Source organism: Amblyomma americanum, chromosome 1 (genome assembly GCF_052857255.1).
Source record: "Amblyomma americanum isolate KBUSLIRL-KWMA chromosome 1, ASM5285725v1, whole genome shotgun sequence".
NCBI lineage: Eukaryota > Metazoa > Arthropoda > Arachnida > Ixodida > Ixodidae > Amblyomma > Amblyomma americanum.
Window position 1 is genome coordinate 163,491,226 of NC_135497.1, and position 21,456 is coordinate 163,512,681.

Sequence of the window (21,456 nt, forward strand, 5' to 3'; positions counted from 1 at the left end):
CGCGGTAGCGCGCGACGTCTGCAAGAATTTGGCGCTGTGAACCAATGATAACCCCCGGCTGTTGACGTGATTAGCAAGACGTGACGTCGACTGCCAGGTTTTCGTGCGAAAGCCGGGCACCGCGCGTCGTCGCGAGGTGCGAAAGCGGGTATTTTTATAAATGTATTATAAATTTCCCGCTCGCTTTTGAGGTCTCGTACGCGGCATGGACGCTCGGTGGCCTGTACTCTACATAGCGCAAGCATTTTAAAACTAAGCTCAAACACCCCTTTCTGTGGCCATTTAAGGAAAAGACATTATGCCTGCCTCACATATTTCGGTGGACACCCGAGCCGCGCCGTAGGAAAGGAATATTTCAGACGCGCGGCGCCCACAGCATCTACTACTGCTACTACACCGACGGCAATTCGACCGAACAAGCTGCATACGCTGTCGCGTAATAACTACTGAGGCTTAAAAAATGAGAACAGTAAATTTTAATGCAGCGCGTAGGCAAGAAAAAGTTTTTATGTCGCTCTTCATGTGTCCGAGTCGACAAAATCTCTCCTTCACAGTTAACTTTTCAAACATGGTTACAATCTGAAGCTTAAATTTTTTCCGCAGCGTTCGTGCTGCTTCCGAGTGCTGGCACAGGCCGCAATCGAGAACATAAAGATGCACATAAACGTGCTGTTCTTGCGAAAAACACTCCAGCAATGATGCATGTGCATCAAGGCTCCTCCATGCGCGCCAGCCACCTGGAAACCTTTTCGTGACTTGTTTCTACACGCCCCGGCAACTGCGGTCCTCTGGTTGCAGGATGCTCCTCACCACCGCCGATGGCTCTCCGGCTGCTCGGAGACCGCCCTCTTGCTCTGCGCTGCCTCTTCGCCACGCGCTTGGCGACGCCGCTGCTTGGCGACGAACTGCTTCGCAAGAGGCGTCTCCTGTAAGCACTGCTCTCACTGCTTCGTTTGCTGCTTGTCCAACCGCTACGCAGACGACGCTGTTTATCAGCGCTATTGCAGCTTCCGCTGCCACCGCTACTGCTCTCTAACCAGCGTTGGTTCTCGGAGCCAGAAACGCTGGTGTCGTCCGACGAACCACTCGTCGACAATAGTCCTCGCGTTCGGGTTCCGTGGCAAACAGGCGGTGTGCTTTTTGAGGAGTCTCGCAGTTCGGCGCTGCGCGTGGTGTCGCCCGTGCTGCTGCTACTGCTTACTGGGGGCGAAAAGCTTCTAAACCTGCTTCGGGCCCTCATTCGGACTGGCCTTCTTTTCTTTCCGCTTGAGGAAGGAGCGTTGTGGTCATCGTGAAGCAGCGTCGTTGTCTTAGCGACGGACTTCTTCGCGGTTGCTTTCGACGGCAATGTACGCTTCAAAGGCCTGCCTCTACCCTTCGGAGCCTGCTCCGGCCGACCACGACTAGAAGTCTTCCCCGAGGAGCACAAACGCTTTTTTTCTGCTGTCGCCGCCTTACGTTTCTTTCTCAGTGTATTAGTGGCTGTCGCTGAGGCTTTACCTTCGGATACGACTGGCTTGGGAGGTTCTGCCTTCACTCCAGGCCGGCCTCCACGCGCGTCCGTTGCCGCCGGGAGATTGGATATCTTGCTGGCGAGCCTGGCGGACCTCCTCCTTGTCACGGGCGGTCCAGGCGACGTATCGGCGACTTCGCTACGTCGACGCTTCGCAGGAAGAGACGCTGCCGGCGTTTTCTTCGGAGGACTCATTTTTCAGTCACACTCAGTCCGAACGAGGCCAACACGGTCACCGATACGCTGCGCTGCAGCCGGCATTAACAAGCTTCTATCGCAGCCACATTGCCGGCTGCTGATTTGGATTTGGATTTGTATACGTGGCTTTTCCTTTGTGTCGGGTGCAGAGTGGTGGCACTGATGTCGTTGTTGTCGCGACTGGCCAAGCAGAGAAGCGCACCTTTGCTTCCTTCTCTCTTCTCTTTTTCGACTAGCCCATGAAAAGATTTATCTGAAAAACTCTCTGTGCCCCCCTATCCTTGGCCAATCCCCCTAGTGGGCAAGTGCCATTGTGTGAGGGTAACAACAACAACAGCAGCCTCGCTTCAGCGCCGCCGTGTTCGCCTCACGGTACCACTTTACTGTGCCTTTCATTTCCTCAATAATAATAACTGGTTTTGAGGGGAAAGGAAATGGCGCAGTATCTGTCTCATATATCGTTGGACAGGAACCGCGCCGTAAGGAAAGAGATAAGGAGGGAATGCAAGAAAGGAAGATATATGTGCCGTAGTGGAGGGCTCCGGAATAATTTCGACCACCTGGGGATCCTTAACGTGCACTGACATCGCACAGCACGCGGGCGCCTTAGCGGTTTTCCTCCATAAAAACGCAGCCGCCGCGGTCAATAATAATAATAATAAGTGGTTTTTTGGGGAAAGGAATTGGCGCAGTATCTGTCCCATATATCGTTGGACACCTGAACCGCGCCGTAAAAGAGGGAATAAAGGAGGGAATGAAAGAAGGCAGGAAGAAAGAAGTGCCGTAGTGGAGGGCTCCGGAATAATTTCGACCACCTGGGGATCTTTAACATGCTCTGACATCGCACAGCACACGGGCGCCTTAGCGTTTTTCCTCCATAAAAACGCAGCCGCCGCGGTCGGGTTTGAACCCGGCAACTCCGGATCAGTAGCCGAGCGCCCTAACCACTGAGCCACCGCGGCGGGTTACGCGGCAAAAACCGATTTTTTGGGCTGTGGATTCGCTCAGCTAACCCAGGATATACAAAGCGAAAGCTGTCGGCAATCATTGTGTTCGTTGGCGTTGACAACGTTCTAGACTCCGATTTTCAGGAAAGGAAGTTCGTGTAACTGGCTTCCTTGGTCAGTGGACACTTCAATCGCGCTTTGAAGTAAGGACGTACGTGGCGGTGGTGAGAAAGATATGTGGGCTGCACGCATTAGCGCTGACAACATTGTGGCAGACACGCAGCACTGCAGCTATTGTGCCCAACAGAGCGCAGCGTTCATTGGGTGAGCAACCTGTCGCGATGAACCGTTAACTTAACTGCCACCTGCCGTGCTACGATGGGCTCGCTGCCTATCCAGTGTGCGGAACGTACTCAACGTAACAGACGCCAAGCCATGTCTACTTACCCGATACACCACAGCTTTCGCTATGTAACCAGGTTCAGCAGTAGTTAAACCGCAGCTAATTTTACGCGACAGCGTATACAGCTCGTTCTGTCGAAAAGCCGTGGGCGTCGTATTAGCTCTGGACCTCTGGAAACTCTGCACCTGTATAGAATATGGGAAATGCAAACCAGTAAAGAATTGTCTTATGATAATTCAAGAGGCAGCGCCCTGACGATTGAACACACATGAACACGGATGACACCGGCATTCTTCGTAGACTTCATAACATAATCGGACAAAAAGAACGCCTAAAATTAATATTCCCAGATCCACCCGGGGTAGTCTATACAGACTATCAAAAAATTTGCGTGACTTCTTAATTCCTCAAAAATTTCTAATCGTCTGTGAGAAGAAGGCGGCCGCCCTTGTTATAAGCCGAGATGCAAAATCTGCTCACATGTGACTGCCTCAGTTCTGATTATCAAGTCAAAATTAAAGGCACTTCCTGCGGTGACACTTCAAACGTAATTTATTTGCTCGAGTGTTCTGTGTCCAATAACGATACAGAGGAAAACCGAAACCCCTTTTCGATTACGCTTCGACAACCACAAAGCTCACTGCGCTCCTCTCCACAACCTACCGCTATTTAAACACATCAGGATTCCCGGTCGCTCATTCGATAAGTAAGACTCATTATTTTACGATTATCTTATATACAAATTTGACGCTGTTTCTGCTGACTTAAACGACCGTCCCGGAGTGCTGTATTGTCTGCTACGGTAACAGTTATGCTTCCCACATGTGTGCTTTCGTCTAGGAATTCGCAATTTTTAATGTATCTTTCAGTGACATATACACGATTATCCGCGAGACTGATATCGCATCCAGTGCATGCTCTGTCTTGGTCTTGAGCCTATGAAAAAGTGGCATGTAAAGTGTAAATTGGCCAACATCTGCTTATTCGGCATCATTGCTTCGCCAGAAATTTGAGGAACAAGATGCTTGCCTACCTGAAGGATCCATTGTTGTCTACGTAGACGCAAGCATACAAGACTGCAAAGCAACAACATCTATCTACTGCCCGTGCAGACCTGCCCTGAATCAAACCTCTTGGTTTCAGCCTACGGAACCGCCTTCGTCCTTTTTTGCTGAGGTCGTTGCAGTTCAAGAAGCACTATGCTCTGTGGCCGACTTAACTATGCTCCCTGCGGCCCGCGTTGTCATCCGCACTGACGCCCTTCAAGTTGTCCGGTTGCTACGACGTGTTAGCCGCTGTCCCACGATATGTCAGGACATCCACCGGCTCGCGGCACGCATCCCGCAGCCAGTACGTATTGAGTGGGTCCCACAGGATCTGCTGGCCTATCAAAGGCAGGCAGATTTAGCGACCCGCCTTGCGAATCCAAACTCACCACCGCCTCGGCTCCTTCATTTGGACAATTTTGCCCTCCTTTCATCAAGAAAGGAACTCCTCCGGCGCCGCACACGTGCTCTCATCCCTCCGTGTGTGGCAACCCTCCCCCGCGGTCTTACCCGTGCAGAGGAGGTTGCGCTTAGGAGGATCCGTGTCGGGGTTGCCCTCACACCAGACATCACTCGGAAGTGGCCTCAGTACCGAGAATTGTTTCCTCGGCCAGCGTGTCCGGTATGTAAACACGAGGACATTGAGGCCGACATTCATCACTTACTGTGGGACTGCCCAGCTCTCAAGCCTACAAGGATCCGTCACCTGATGGTAGCAGGTCTTTCACCAAGCAACCCTTCTTCATACATTGCCTGGACGCAGGGACCGTACCATCGTTCTCTGCTGGACTTCATCAAATCAGCCAACCTTTTTCATTCATTTAGATCATTCATCACACCTTCACCCATCATTGATACCCTGTGGCAATAAATTTCGCTTAAAAAAAGACGCCAAATATTGAAGGGCTCGAGTTCACTGCCTACGAGCACCGTGTCCTGAAGGACACCGCTAACCTTACGGTTTATTTATTTATTCTATTTACAAATGACTGCTGGCTTTATTGAGAAGACTTAAGGAGTGGTCCTCACTGTAACTTCGTTTTCCAGGATATGAACAAAATCAACGCAGTATACGTTACAAAAAACAACATTACACAGTGCGAGGACACCTCGCGTGAGAATTTCACGAAATAAGCACTAGAAATAAGTCGCCGTGGTGGCTCAGTGGCTAGGACGCTCGGCTACTGGTTCGGAGTTCCCGGGTTCGAACCCGACCGCGGCGGCTGCGTTTCCATGGAGGCGAAACGCTAAGGTGCCCGTGTGCTGTGCGATGTCAGTGCACGTTAAAGATCCCCAGCTAGGTGGTCGAAATTATTTCGGAGCCTTCCACTACAGCACCTCTTTCTTCCTTTCTTCTTTCACTCCCTCATTTATCCCTTCCCTTGCGGCGCAGTTCAGGTGTCCGCCGATATGTGAGGCTACGCCATTTCCTTTCCCCCCAAAATAATAATAATTGGTTTTTGGGGAAAGGAAATGGCGCAGTATCTGTCTCATATACATATATCGTTGGAAACCTGAACCGCGCCGTAAAGGAAGGGATAAAGGAGGGAGCGAAAGAAGAAAGGAACAATGAGGTGCCGTAGTGGAGGGCTCCGGAATAATTTCGACCACCTGGGCATCTTTAACGTGCACTGACAACGCACAGCACACGGGTGCCTTAGCGTTTTTCCTCTATAAAAACACAGCCGCTGCGGTCGGGTTCGAACCCGGGAACTCCGGATCAGTAGCCAAGCGCTCTAACCACTGAGCCACCGCGGCAAAAACTAATTTTCATTTTTTCATTGGAAATAAATGATCTGATTACCCAAAATTATTATTATTAATATTATTTTAAGCAACGTAGTAAACAATGCCGCATTTAAGGTCTCTGCAATTTTTTTTATTGGGAACATTTCATTCGCGTACAGTCCGCAAAAAAAAGAATTTTAATAAGTTTCATTGCGACGTGGGCACTCCTTCGCTTTTAATGAGTGGTAGGATGGTTTGGGGCGACCACCGGCAAGCTCGATGTGTTTGCCGCTGTCAATGCCTAGCCTATTGTGAACAGTCAAATACATAAAGTTTAGTCTTTCGTGCTATCTTCTGAGCTCCAAAGTAGTTTTATTTTTAAGAAAAATGATAGAAGACGTCTGCAATGTTCTCTTTACTGTACCGGCTTAGAGCTTTGCTGATGAAACACTTGAATGAATAATCCGTCGTGTTGGGTGAGGAGACCTTCCTCCTCCGCTGGTCAACGAGGTTCATTGTTGTTAGCGATAGAGGTACGTCCACGCCCATCCTACCGTGTTAGGAGGTTTGGCGAGTGTTGCTAATTGTTTCTTTTCTTGTATTCCACTTAAGCGGATAATGAAGCAGCTTTAAGACAGCTCGTGTAGAAACCACGGATTGTTCACTTAAATGTCATTTGTATATATGTGATGCCTGTACAATGATGGCTCATTGTGATGTCCTTGGAAACCAGGCCACTTGTATAAAGAGTCCTAGCTTAGCACTGTAGATAATTTCGGGAAAATAAAATTCCCTTAAAAGGTGTTGTGACTAGTTCCTGCGTGCCACAGTCAAAAGAATATTGTCTGTGGTTGTCCACACGCGACAGCGCACAAGATTGGAGCTAAAAGTATTAGGCAAAGTCAGCCGTGCTGTATGCATATGAGAACGGCCTCGAAAGAACACGTGCTCAAGAGTCCAAGCGGGCTTCTCGCTCGAGTAACCATCAGTACCTTGGGTAGAGCGGGGTGCGCTTGGGGACCTTCTTTCCGGATGCACTGCTTTTCCTTTCGCTGTGCAGTTCTTTGTACGTGGTGGATAATGCGCACGAAAACATGCGCACATGCAACCTCTCAAGCACAGCACGGCATAGTTCATTTATTAAAGGTATGTATTCGATTCCTGTGCGCTGTCGCACATGGGCTAGAGAATACATATCCTAGATAACGTATTTCTACTGTATAACACTAGGCGCAGAGAAAGAAATTAGTGCTATTCGCCGGGTGCTAACGCTGATGAATCTGGTTTGCAGCGACTACGCAACTCTGTGTTTGCGTACACAGCGTTGCAAGGTAAATGGTTTCGTTCGTTCCGGGCAACGACGAAAACTGACGAAAACCAGTAGCGAACGTGAGGGGTCATCCTTTGCTTTTTTCATACCATGTACACCCGAACTGCACGCTGTTCTATAATAATAATAATAATAATAATAATAATAATAATAATAATAATAATAATAATAATAATAATAATAATAATAATAATTGGTTTTAGGGGAGGGGAAATAGCGCTTTATCTGTCTCATATATCGTTGGACACCTGAACTGCGCCATAAGGGAAGGGATAAAGGAAGAGAGAGGTGCCGTAGTGGAGGCCTCCGGAATAATTTCGACCACCTGGGGATCTTTAACGTGCACTGACATCGCACAGCACACGGCCGCCTTAGCGTTTTGCCTCCATAATAACAAAGCCGCCGCGGTCGGGTTCGAACCCAGGAACTCCGGATCAGTAGCTGAGCGCTCTAACCACTGAGCGACCGCGGCGGGTCTTTAAAATTTTTTTTTTAATTTTCTTTCCAATTTCTAATTTCCAAGGCCGCGCGGCTCAGCTCCGACCTGGAGGATCAACTCCAAGTCACGGAGCGGGCCGAAGAGGTCGCCGAACGACATCGTCGGTCGGCCTCCTGGCGTCCGGTCTAGAAGAGGAGCCCACCACGGGGAGGGGAACGTCACCCCAACCGGCGCTTTAATAAAGTTCAACTCCTCCTCCTTTCCAATTTTCCCCTAATCCCTCACAACGTCTTTCGGTGCTCTCAGCAACCAGGCCGAGCGTTTCTCGTGTCGACATGGGTTGCCTCTGCCATTATTCTAATAAAATATTGCAACGTTCATTTGCACTACACTGCATTGCCATTGAAACCCATTTCGTCCGATTAACAATTCGATGCAACTTACAGAATGCATTATTATTTATTATTGGAGGAACGGTATCCTTGTAACCTTAACAAACATGTAAACTGAATATGCCAGTTAAACCATCGCATCTTGTAGCGGTGGCTGTGAAAGCATGCTGTAGCATAGCTAATATCTGTCAGCGACATCAGCATTGCAAATGACCAGTTTTGGGCCTGTTTATCTGTCTCATATATCGTTATCAAGCTTATCACGTTATCGAGTTTACCTTATTAGAACAAGCATAATTGCTTCCCTATTCTACGCCGCAAAAATATCGCGCCCTCCTCGCCGCGTCCTCCAGAGGCTGGCCACAGCGTGTGGATCTTTTTTCTCGGGTGGACACGCAGAGAGCGTCGCAAGAGTTTTTATCCGCCTGTCCAAGGACATTTGCGCTTCAGCATCCCGGATCTTGAAGTTAAGTGCCGTGTATTGGCCTTAACGGCCATGTGGGACCTTATCTCAGACGCAGCGTACCGAGGAAGAGCACTCACCGCATATTTGACGGGAACATAGCGTCGCTTCTTTCAGATCAAAGTGGAAAGGCCCTGCGGCTGAAAAGTAGCCAGCTCTCTATACATATGTCGTGAGATCCTTACATTTTCTTGAAGGTGCACTTCCTGATTGTGATTTGAAAGAATTGTCCGCGAGTGAAACTTGCGAATATGCTGCTTTTCGCACCCTGAATGTAGACCAGCGCAGGAAAGTGAGCAAATGCGGAAACAATGAATCTTTGTCTCTCTCCCCGCTGATATATCCAATTTTACCTGACTTCGCGAATGGGAAGCGTTACCCACAGCTGACCGCCTTGCGGCGTTGGGCGCGGCGCCCTCCGCCTCATGTCCGCAATGCGGTCGAACTGAAACTCAGAACCATGCCGTTTTTGAATGCCCAGTCGCGCGCAATTTCTGGCGCTTGGTAGCGCGCATGTTGTAGTAGTAAGTGGATTTTTATTAAAATAATAGTAAAAAGGAAGGAAAAGATTTTTGCTAGACCCGGCATCTGCCATCGACACTGAAGCCCCTGAGCTGGGGCAGCGGAAATAAAGGATAGCAGGCAGAATGGAGAAATGTGTGCGTGCGTGCGTACGTGCGTGTGTGTGTGTGGGTGCGCGCGCGCGCGCGGATAAGACATGTGCTGCATGAGGAAGACATGCGCTCGATGTGTTGTATGTCGTCTCACGAGACGAGTGTCACCCAGTGTGTGTGTGTGTGTATATGTGTGTGAGTGGTCTACTCTGTAACCAATTAATTTCGCTTTAAAAAAGCATATACCTGTGTACCACTGTGATGAAGACGTCCCCAGTCGAAACGTCAGTAAACCCTTGTGTTTTCATGCGTGTTAGTCTAATTTATAAGTGTATAACTTCTGGTTCGTAGTACCTTCTTCGTAACTGGTGTGTGTGTGTGTGTGTGTGTGTGTGTGTGTGTGTGTGTGTGTGTGTGTGTGTGTGTGTGTGTGTGTGTGTGTGTGTGTGTGTGTGTGTGTGTGTGTGTGTGTGTGTGTGTGTGTGTGTGTGTGTGTGTGTGTGTGTGTGTGTGTGTGTGTGTGTGTGTGTGTGTGTGTGTGTGTGTGTGTGTGTGTGTGTGTGTGTGTGTGTGTGTGTGTGTTTCATGCCACATTTCTTTGGGGTACTCGCCTGAATAATTAAGAAAAAGTCAGCTATTGGCATCGTCTGCGGCGACGACAAAACGAAACAGACCGCTCTCAGCGATTCTGGTGGCGCCATCTCGTTGGTCGACCGTGGAGATCAGGCAAAGGAGGGGGTGTAGGGTCTGCAAGAGGTTTGAAGACTCTAGACGCTGCTTTATCAATGATCACACCTTACTTAGTATGAAAACTCCATCCCGATGGTTACGGCCCGGAATGTACACTATGTGGCGAAATAGCCGCCGCGGTGGCTGAGTGGTTATGGCGCTCGGCTGCTGGCCCGAAAGACGCGGGTTCGATGCCTACCGCGGCGGTCGAATTTCGATGGGGGCGAAATTCTAGAGGCCCGTGTGCTGTGCGATGTCAGTGCACGTGAAAGAACCCCAGGTGGTCGAAATTTCCGGAACCCTTCACTACGGCGTCTCTCATAGCCTGAGTCGCTTTGGGACGTTAAACCCCCAAAACCCTAAACCCTAAACTATGTGGCGAAATAGCCACTTAACGATCACGTATTGTAGAACTGTAAAGAGGAGCGGCCACCGGATTCTCTAATACAAGTTCCTGCTATTGAGCAATGGGAGACCGCGTTGCTCAGCTCAGACATGGGCGTTCAAACCCGGGCCATTAAATAGGCTACTCAGGTCGTCATCAGCCGTGTACTGACAGCCACCTAGCAAGGATCATCTGCATTTTGCCTTCTGACGAAATAAATAATTTGCAATCCAAATCAAGGATCCCAAAACACTTAACCTGGCCAAAACTGCACTAAGCTTGAATGAATGAATGAAGTTTGTTTCCGTCATCATGGGCCTCACGGTTGGGGCGCAGCATTAGGAAGGGGTGCATACTAGCCGGCCCTCAGCACCGGAGACCGCGGAGAGTCTTATAGTAAGCTGTCTCCGCCTGACGGATGATGAGTATTTGCTTATCCGGGTCGTGGTTCCGGATCAGCTCTTCCCAATTGGCAAGGTCTGTGAAGCTTTGTGATTTAGCTCCAGGAGAATCCTGACACTCCCAAATTAAGTGATTTTGCGAAGTCATTCTTTGGCAGCTACCGCAGAGCTCAGGCTCTCCAGTGTCTTCATGGCTCTCCAGGCTCCATGGCTCCAGGCTTCATGGCTCTCCAGTGTCTACTGTAGAGTACGGAAAGAATCTGTTGACTTGAAGCCTCCTCCAGGAGGCTTTGGATAGGAGAATTTAAGAGAACTTGTTGGGCTAGTTGGTAATTGATCATTGTACATTTAAGGCAACACACACACACACACACACACACACACACACACACACACACACACACACACACACACACACACACACACACACACACACACACACACACACACACACACACACACACACACACACACACACACACACACACACACACACACACACACACACACACACACACACACACGCGCGCGCGCGCGCGCGCGCGCCTTTTTTTTTAAATGAGAACTGGAGGCGCTCTGTCCCGTTCTCTTCTCGTGTGTGTGTGTGTGCGGTTTTGGCGCCTTAAAAGTATAATGGATAGAAGACTCTCACTTGCACTAAGTTTGAAGACATTCATGGCACAGCATCTTCAAACCTCCCGCAAAACAATCCCCCTCGTCTGCCAAATCTCCAGGATCTAGGGCCAAGAAACGAGATGGCGCCACCAGTGCACTCGCTGAAGAAGCGGCCTTTTTCGTTTCTTCGTCGTCCCAGACGATGCGAATATCCGACTTTTTCTTGTCGACTCATGCAGGTACGCCAAACAAATCTGGCATAAAACAATTCTGCCTACCAAATTTCATTTATGTGCGAAATTTTCAGCTCGAACAATTTACCGCTTTACTTGTGAGAAGCATTCTACGCGCTGCATATGCTCCCGCTGGAAGCACTTACAGGAACACTTATGCCACCGTAATACACTCTTACTGCCAGCGCCCTGTACGGTTTTCATCGCTCCGGTGCGCTACGGGAACCACATGCTCCTCAGTATTCAAGAGTTATAGTAGGGTGGCTCTTATAGAAACAAGAACAATAAAATTGTCATTCAACAAGCCTCATGGAGCCAATCCGAGCTGCTGGCTGTCTGTTTGGCGCCAAAGTTTTCGTACTTGCCATGCGTACATGGGCAACTTGGGGTACTTGTTACTTGCGTAAGCCCGGTTGAACGGCGCGTGAATCTCCATATCGGTCGTGGTCTGTCCCTGCAGTGTACTAACGTTTTCAGTCTGGCATCTTCGAAGAGAGCTGAAATGGCGGCAGCCAACCTGGAAAGTGGTGAGTATTTGGTTCGTCTTCCGAAAGGAGCGTGTCTCGGATCCGTCAAAAATGACGAGTCACTGGCGGCAGTTTCGAAGGCTGACGAACCGGCGCATATACGAATGCGTCGAACTTTTGGCGTTTGCCTAAAGTGACCATATTCCTCAGACTCCAAAGCGGGACATAAGCGGGCCGTGGGTGGGGGGCCCCTGAATGACACGGCTAGTAGTTTAGACATTCACTTTTTTTTATTCTATCCATATCATGCAGCATTTCGTTTCTTCCAGCTTTGGCCTAGCTGGCGCAAACATCTAATACTTCTGGCTTGAATGGATCTACTGCAGCACTCCATTTTTGCAGATGTGTCCGTGGTATTGTTCACATGTCATGTGCTTATTCACTTTGAGCATCTGCAGCGCTTTGAGTGTCGTCACTTGAAACTGCATCTTCTCTGCAGACCACTGCTTGTTCATCAACAAAAACGCCCTCCCCACTGGTGCATTTATTCCTGGCAAGCACATGCAGTACTCAATATATAATTGCCCTCATGTTGACGCAAGGCATATCTTTTGTCTCAAAGTGCTGGAGAACATCCACCCGCCGTTCCCCATGCGGCTTCTTCTGTCTCCCATTCCTCTAGTTTCTCAGTCGTGACATCATGTGAAACGTTACAGGCTTCGTCAAATAAAGCATTCTCATCAAGACCGATGTAACAGAACTCTCAAGTCATAAGCGCCTGCCTATGGCTTGTTTCTTCCATTATTTAGGCTGGTTTAATGGAGCTAGGCAGAGCAGGTGCAGCCAGTGTAGCCAGTGCAGCGAAGGCGGGACAAAACGCTGTCCCACAAGCATGCTGGCGGGACAGCGGGACCAGACCCGCAAAACCTGGACAGGTCCCGCCTAAATTGGCACGTCTGGTCACTTTACGTTTGCCAGTGATGAAACTTGTCGCACTACATCTGCTGATCACCAATGTCAGCGAGTAGAACCAGATGTAACTAACGCTTGCGTTGAAGTTCATACGTCCATACGCACATTACTGAGTATGCCTTGTGACGGTTTCTCGGAGGTCTGCAATGATCATCGTGCTGTGGACAGCCAGGAACATGCAATTGATACTGAACAGCATCGCGATATCGCCTGTGCCCAGTATAAGTGAATGACCCCGAAGTTGCAGAGATGACCTTTCTGCATTCCTGTTCAGACTTTGGCAGTGCAATCGGGCACCTCGCATGCATCCGTGACTGCTCCTCTGGGGGTGTTGCGCAAGCATTCGTGCTTTTCTTCTTTGCCACGTTCGACAAGAGCGTTGTTAGAAATGCCTAGGATGTCCCTCGGTAGTGTACACATTGCCGGTGGAAAGTAATGCCATTTCAGCATTGCTGAACGGGTTCGTTAAGCAGTGAGCCACGCCAGGGAGGTGATTGAGAGAAGGCGGCTAGCACCGTGTCTATAAACAAACCTAACCAATGATACGCCGATACTCCAAAGCATGTCATGCTTAAATCAAGTGTTGATGAGGAGATAGTCTGGAATTTTTCCCCTAGTACTGACATATCATTTGACTCAACATGAATAAGTGTGAGTGCACATCCTGCATATGTGCATAGATGGTATTTGAAAAGTTACAGCACGGAAAATGGGGACTTCAAGGGTAGAAAACACAGGACAAGCGCTGACTCTCAACTAAAGTTTAATGACGGCAAACAGGCAAATATAAGTGAACAAGCAACAACCAAACATTAAAACCACAAGGCACTCTCCCCGTTTTCCGCGCTGTAATTTTTCAAATATGTATCACCAACTCGCCCGCCTTGCTATTGTATTGCATAGATGGTGACTGCGGGAGTGGAATATGTACTATTATAAGTGACTGTGCGCAATGCGGGGCAGGTCCGACAGGTCTTTTGGTCATTATTAACATATAAGTGACGCTACGGTGGAGCAATTGCTGGCCGACAAGCAAGGCTAATCCCACCGGTAGCATACAACAAGTCCACTAACATCGTGAGCAAGAACTTTTATGCTGATTAATAAAAATATTACTCGTGCAAGGATGGCCGTTTATGGGCTCGCTTATTTTTGCGGGCATCACTCAGCTTTTGTTAAGTACTGCATCTTTGCTGGAGTGAAGCAGGCATGTTTTTCTGCTCTTATTCCTTGTAGGGTCATATCCAGAAGACACTTTTCTGCTTTAATGGGAATGTTGCATTCCTGCGTCTGTTTTACATAAAGAAACTGCTCCTGTGGCATGTGAGCCTGGACAGTTAAGTTTCTTTTTTTTCATCTGGAAAAGCTTTCAAGCTGAAACTGTGCTTTGTGTTTATGTGTAGATTTTAGGCATTGAAATTTGATATTTTAAGGCAAAAGCCTTGGCTCATGGGTGTCCGCAAGGCCTGTTCGCAGGAAACGTGTGCACGAAATGTCCGCCCCACCTGTCAATCAAAAAAATATAAAAAAATGTATGAAAGGCAAAATAAAAATAAGTGGGGGAAATAAAAATATAAAATATTACAAAATAGAAATAAAACGGCAATGAAAAAAAGAAAAATATAAAAATTGAAGAAAATAAAAAGAATAAAAACGAAGGGAGAAAGGACATGGAAAGGCTTTTTGCTTTCGCTTTTCTGCTCATAAGCAGACTAAGTGTAAATAATTTTTTTTGTTATACATTTTCAGCAATTTGGTTTTGTTTCAGAGACAACAACTTGCAACTTTTGTTCTCCATAAGAATTGATTCTATGGCTCTTTTTGGCCATGTTGGTGTTTGTCCAACCCCAAAAGGCGTATTTGTTGCCAAGAAAAAATGGATTTGATCATTTGAGCCACTCAATTCAAACTCGTGTCATCTGCGCTGAAACAGAAAGATGTTCCAAATGTTGCCAAATGTTGTATCGAATTATAAATTACACTGCAGAACCTAATATTTTTGCTTGAAATGCATTTTATAAGAAAGCACATGACTCATATGACTGTGTCTATGTTATGAATCTTGTTGAAAAATAATAACCAACAGAAATGGCACACTTTTTCCATCACAAGTAAAGAATAAGGCAGGTGTGCTTTTAGCAGAAGCAGTGATGATGCATTTTTGTCTGCAATATTGTGTGCATTGATTTCTGTGTGTGGATATTATTGATGGTTTTTGCATACAGTGTGCAGTCTAGGTGGGCTTGTCAAAGCAGTTAGAGCACCGTGTAGAGTGTACAATCTCTGGTCATGCAGGCCCTTGGAAAAAATGCTTTCAAGGAACAGTCTCCACATATGCCAGAGCCATTGCAAACATCATGCCTTCAGAGACACTTGCCACAAATTTCGTCCACTGGAGCAGATGTTACAGTACAACTTGTTTCATTCATTTCTGTGTTCAAAAGGTGAGCTATGGAATGTTAGGCATAGATTTTTTGCGTCAGCCACTCCCATGGATTCTAACTTTTTATGGTACTACATAGTTGCTAACAGTTTTTTGAACTTAGAATTGGGAGCTGAAAGAATTGTACTGTGTGGTTACATAGATTTCTTGATGCTGGTAAATGAAGTTTAATCTGTTTTGTGTTGCATAGATCCTCAGGCATAGACATACATATGTCCGAAAATTACTGAGGAAGATAGCTACAATTTCTTGATTCATGAATTGATTCATGATTTCATGAAAGTGTGTATCTGTCAACTTGCAGCAAATGTCTATTTTTTTAATGCACCATAAAGTTTCAATGGCATTAATATTTGTTTATTACGCCCCTCTGTATAACTCAGCTATGATGTGCTGGTAAAGTGTTAAAACCACTGCAGCCATGTGAAGAGCCTCTTAACAACGTAAAAAAGAGAGAAATAATGAGTTTGGTCTTTACAATGTCGAAGCAGCAACTAGTCTATAAATTGCTCTGTAGTTGATGGCTCTGGAATATTTTAGGCTTCCTAAGCGGTTTTAATTGCACTTGATATCACCTTGCACTGGTTATAGTGCCTGCCTCATGTGAAGGAGCGACTGCTTTCAAATGTTTGAAAACAACCACTGGTTACATATAAAAAAAAAGTCTGTTCAGGGCTGAAATTGCACATGGTGTGCTGCCTATTCGTAATGAACAACTCAGAGGGTCAGTGAGGCTATTTTTTTATTTGTTTGTTTTTTCACTTGCAAGCCAACAGCACAGCAGCCTACAAGGACGGTGCACATTACAAGAAGAGCACTACAATGCACAAAGAAGACCACTATGATACACACAGGAAGTTAAATGACACAGTGGAAATAGTGCGCGAAAGAAGTAAAGATTGCAATGAAAACGTAATAATAGTGGCAGCCACCTCCAGTTATGTGCTGATAGATAGAAAAAGCATCAATGCACTACAAGAAAAATCATAATAACAAATAAGATAAATAAATGTCACAATCTGTATACTTGTAGTAGCACAGACATAGAAGTCTGTTGATGAGATTACAATGGCCAGTGTGTCTTCGTTAAAAGACAGCTTGTTTCCTCAGGCTTGTATTCGATGGCTGCCTGTCCGGATCCAACAATTCTTAGCACCTTTCGCTACATCGGAGGCATGACCGCCACCTTGGTCAGCTCATCCACAGCCACTGGGGACTGAGGGCCGAGGGTTAACTCACAAATCCACAAAGGCGGCGGTGGCAGCCAAGTACAGTATTAATGGCCAATTCCTGTTCTGTGGAGGGAGCATGCTTATATAGCTCTTCACTTAGTGAGCATTTTTTTCATGGTTGCATCTCACTTATTTCCTATTTTTTGGTAGCGCAGAGAAAAGCAGGATATTGCTTTTATTTACAAGCTGCTCCACGGTACCACTGATTGTCCCGAAATGCTATCAGATATTTTTATAAAAGTTCCCACGAGAAACTTAACTTGTCAGTGTTTAATGCAAGAATCTTATCCAGTGAGGCTAGCCTAATTGTTCTGTTTGAACAATATCGGGCAGTGAATGGGACTTCACAGTGCTTAACAATGTTATAAGGACTGATGCAATGCATACACTAAATAACAGGTACATAAGGAGGTGGTTGTCATTATAATCAAGATTAATAAAAAGCGAAAGTTGAAGATACTGCGAGCCTATGCACCAGCACCCAGTCAAACTGGCAAGGTGGTTAAAAGGAGCTGTAAAGATGCCATATCAGTGATGAATAAAATAGGGAAATAGAGGTTTATAAACAAATAGTATGTAAACCTAAGCTGTAACTTTCGAGCCTTATACTATGCCTTATACTTAGCCTTATACTTGGAGCCGTGGAAAGAAAAATGATAGGTGTAACATTAATAAACCGGTAGCAGGCAGAGTGGGTGAGAGAACAAGTGCGTGTTAAATGACATCCTAGTCGAAATCAAGAGGAAGAAATGGGCTTGGGCAGGGCATGTACTGCAAAGGCAAGGTAACCACTGCCCCTTAAAGGTAATGGAGTGGATTCCAAGAGAAGGCAAGCGTAGCAGGGGGCGGCAGAAAGTTAGTTGGGCGGATGAGATTAGGAAGTTTGCAGGCATAGGGTGGGCGCAGCTGGGAAAGGACAGGGTTAATTGGAGAGACATGGGAAAGGCCTTTGCCCTGGACTATGTGTAGTCAGACTGATGATGATGATCATGATACTAGAGAATCGTAGCGCAGGTTAACCTCTCTGCCTTAAATTAAGTAAGAATGCACTACACTGTACTGATGGGCAACTTCGAAGTCAAAGTATGGAAGTTGGAAAGAAACATGCAAAAAAGAAATAAACATAAAAGAGACTGAGTGGGGAGACAAATAATGAAATAGACTTCACAATGAATGCCCTTCGTGGCACCATGCAGGATGTAGAAGAACTAGAGGAGGTGAGGTGTAGTGACTGTACAGTTGTGACGTCTAGAATCAGCCTGGATTGAATAAATTGTGGAGGAAAGTTGTCATGAAGAGGGTAAATGTGATGGCCTTCCCAGCATAATTCCGCAGTGCTCAGTTGAAGTGGGAGGTACGCTAGCTAGGTAGAATATTGGCAAGCTCTCCAAGGAAACAAGGTGCATCATACTATGAAGTGGTAACGCATGAAAGTCTCAGACCTCTCAGATAAGGTAGAATATGCAGAACCATCAAAATTTATAAGTGCAAGGTAGTTATGCAAAGTAAAAAATTGTACTAACATGAAGAGAACTCAGCAAGCACTAAAGCATCCAGAAAGCCTGAAAGGTGCAAAGACTAGAATAGGCGTGTGCAGAGATACATGTTTGTAGAAGGGACAAAGGCAATAGTGTCGTGAGAAATTTAAATATAGTAGGCAAGGCAGGAGAAAAATTCTGTGTAGCCTGCTGATGATGGTGCTGAATGTAATATATACATTGATATCTGTGTTTCACCTCGATGAGAAAGATAGCTGATGCTGCCTAGTTTTGAACCATGGACTTTTGTTTTTCCAGCTAATCTCTTTAGCTGCTCCACTACTTTGATGGACCATGAATATGCTGAAAGGTCGCAGCTCTGAAGCTTCTGTAGCTAACTTGGGCTTGTACTCAGTGTTAACATTTCTTTTACGGTAAATATGCTATGATCATAACAGTTAAGGTAATATTAGACACTTGTGGTTCTGCTCATGAATGCAACCTAAAGGAGCCACCATTCAGACTCTTGTCTGCACAACCCACATTGTCCTTTGAATTTGAAAGGACAAAGGCTAGCATTAAAGAGGTGAACCTTACGAATTACTTGCTCTTACTGTTATCATCATTCTATTTCCAATGCTTAAAACTATTTTCATTATATGTTTTGTACATATTTCATTTCCTAATACAGGCAGCAAACAGGCTTGGAATGAGGAGGAGTGCCATATCCTGCCTAGTTCAACATAGAATCTGTGGAGTCCCAAGACAAAGCCATACCTATCAGAATGATGCAGCTGCAAGTGCTTTTACAGCTTATGGCTGTGATGTGCTGGGTGTGTGCTTAAGATGGTTAAGAACCATCTTTTATCATATTAGTATCATTTTATTTCGACAGATCCCGCCATTTAGAGTTACAGCAAAACCGCGTTGATACATTCCCAGTTCGTACTATTTACCAGTTTGTACGCTCAGAGTCACGGACATTAAAAATCTCCCATACAGTTTCACTGTTTTTTTTTGTTTTTTTTTTCTGGTGAATATGTTAGCGGATAACATGCTTTTACGGCTTCTGTGTTTCATATTTTGACAAATTGTGGTCGCATAATACATTTCTTTACCAACCCGCACACGTGCAAACATATAAGTGCACCAAACATGAGGGCATGCGACATGAAAAGCTGAAATGCAGCGGCAATCATCCACCCTGGTGGCTTCTCTGCGGTTCCTTGGTGCGAGGAGGCGAAGCACCACCACCACTGCCACCACCACCACCACCGCTGCCGCCGCCAACAACAACAAAAATAAAAACGTTGCGCTAGCACTCAAGAGAGCCGTTTTTGCGGGGACGCGACATAAATTATAAACTCCAGCGACACACATGCATACGAGCGGGCCGGGTCTGGGAAATGCTGCTCAAAAATTGCAAACTCCTAACCAACTCTTGGGAAGCCGCAAACGACAGCGTTAAAAGTCACTTAGCTCTCCTTCGCAACTCCACAAGCACAAATTGAAAAGGATGTATCTGTAAAGCTGTTTGCCGATGACTGTGTTGTTTTCAATGACATAATAAGTGATTATAACTATACTTGTCACTACAAAAAAACCATAGTAGCAATCACAGAACGGTGAGTGTTCTTGGGTGTGGATAATAACAAAGATAAAACCATATTGTTACAAATTACAAGGAAAAAAGTTCCCAGGCAACGTAGTTATATACCTTACAGCCTTTCTATTTTAGAAGTGGAGAGCTATAAATACTTATGAGTAACCCTCACTAACAAACTTACTTGGTCCTCACATCTGCTCTAATGTCTCCTCAATCCGCAATGAAAAAATTATGGTTTATTAAAAGAAAACTTAGAAATTCTCCCATCAGCACTAGAATCACGGAATACAAGTCTTGTATTAGGTCCCGACTTGAATGTGCAGGAGCAGTCTGAGATCCACATAATTAAAAAGACAGTGCTGAACTGGAGCGTGTACAGCGAAAACCAGTTCATTTTATTTATGATAAATATAGAAGGACAGATTCTTCAAGTGCATTAATTCTAAAGAATAATTTACAGTCCTTAGCAGTAAGAAGAAAAGTTACAGGTCTAGCATTACTTCAAAGTTTCATTTCAGGAGACCTGAAGCCATATCTTCCCGATTTTGCGAAATTGGGGACAAAGCTTGGCAAAGTAAAATGGATACGGTCTGTAAAGAAAATTACATCCCTAGGGGTGTGTTTTTACCTATAACTCGCACCATTGCACTCCCAATGTGGCTGGAAAGTATCTGCCACACTCCTACAGTGAATTGTTAAGAGTTGTACTGATCTTCTCAATTGTGTGAAATTCGCTAGCACTACAATAACTACAATTTTTTTGAGAAGCACTCCTTCGCCGATTCTTTACCCCCCCCCAGCCAGGTCATGCACCCTGTCACATGACATGGCGTGTGATTCTGAATCATACTCGGGGGTTTGCCGGGCTGGTGGGGTGCCAGTGCCAGCTGCGCAACAGTCAGCATGTGGAACGTTTCCACTGCTCTGTGGTTGGCGCGTCGAGTCATCTGACATGGGGCATAAACTAGCTGGGGAAGGCGGATAGAGAAGCGGCGAAGGAGCGCTTTTTAAAAAGAAAGATGCTCCGAGACGGATGCATGCGACTCGACTCTTTGGCCATGTCTGACGTCATACCTCACTCACATTGGTTGACTATGCTGTGACGTCATAAGCTATGACCAATCCTGAATTAGTGTGGCAGCGCGTACGGCTTCTCCGAACGTCAGCTCTACAAGCTAAAAGCTAAAAGGCTGTGGTTAGGGTGCTTGGCTACTTATCCAGAGTACCCGAGCTCGATTCTGACCGCGGCGGCCGCGTTTCGATGGAGGCGAAAAGGAAAGGTGCCCAGGCGGTCCAAATTATTCCGCAGCCCTCCACTACGGCACCTCTTTCTTGACTCAGTCCCTCTTTTATCTCATCGCTTAGGCCTTACGGCGCGCGGTTCAGGTGTCCGCCGAGATGTAAGACAGATACTGCGCTATTTCCTATCCCAAAAACCAATTTTCAATTTTTTTCGAGTGATGTTGCGGTGGCTTACCCGCAGTACTAAGGTGCAAAGGGGCGAAGCATCCGAAATTGACGCGAAAGAGATTTTTGTTACCTTCGTCGTTGCCGCCGACGGACCGGATGCGTTACGAAGTTCCTTCCGAGCTTAAGACAGCGAAAATGCGGACTGGATTCTGCGAGCGCTAGAAAAGGATATGTTCAGATCCTGTGCCAAGAAATTCTGACATTTTTGTGAAGTGAATTTGTCAATAAATGTTTTTGTACATCTTTCAACAGCCAAATTAAAAAAAAATTAGGTGCTTTGGATCATGTTTTCCCGAATAATAGGTTTTTCTTGCAGTTTTTTTTACGTATCAATGAGTTTTTACTGTATTGC

At 46.3% G+C, this 21,456-nt stretch overlaps 1 long non-coding RNA gene across 1 annotated transcript in view; it reads left to right on the forward strand.

Moving 5' to 3' along the window:
- LOC144136739 (uncharacterized) overlaps positions 1–18,969 on the forward strand; it is a 34,732-nt gene extending 15,763 nt beyond the window's left edge. Inside the window, exons 2-3 of the long non-coding RNA XR_013315663.1 lie at positions 15,171–15,319; positions 18,720–18,969. This is a non-coding gene — a long non-coding RNA (uncharacterized LOC144136739). The remainder of the gene's footprint in view (positions 1–15,170; positions 15,320–18,719) is intronic.
- Positions 18,970–21,456: the final 2,487 nt, after the last annotated feature.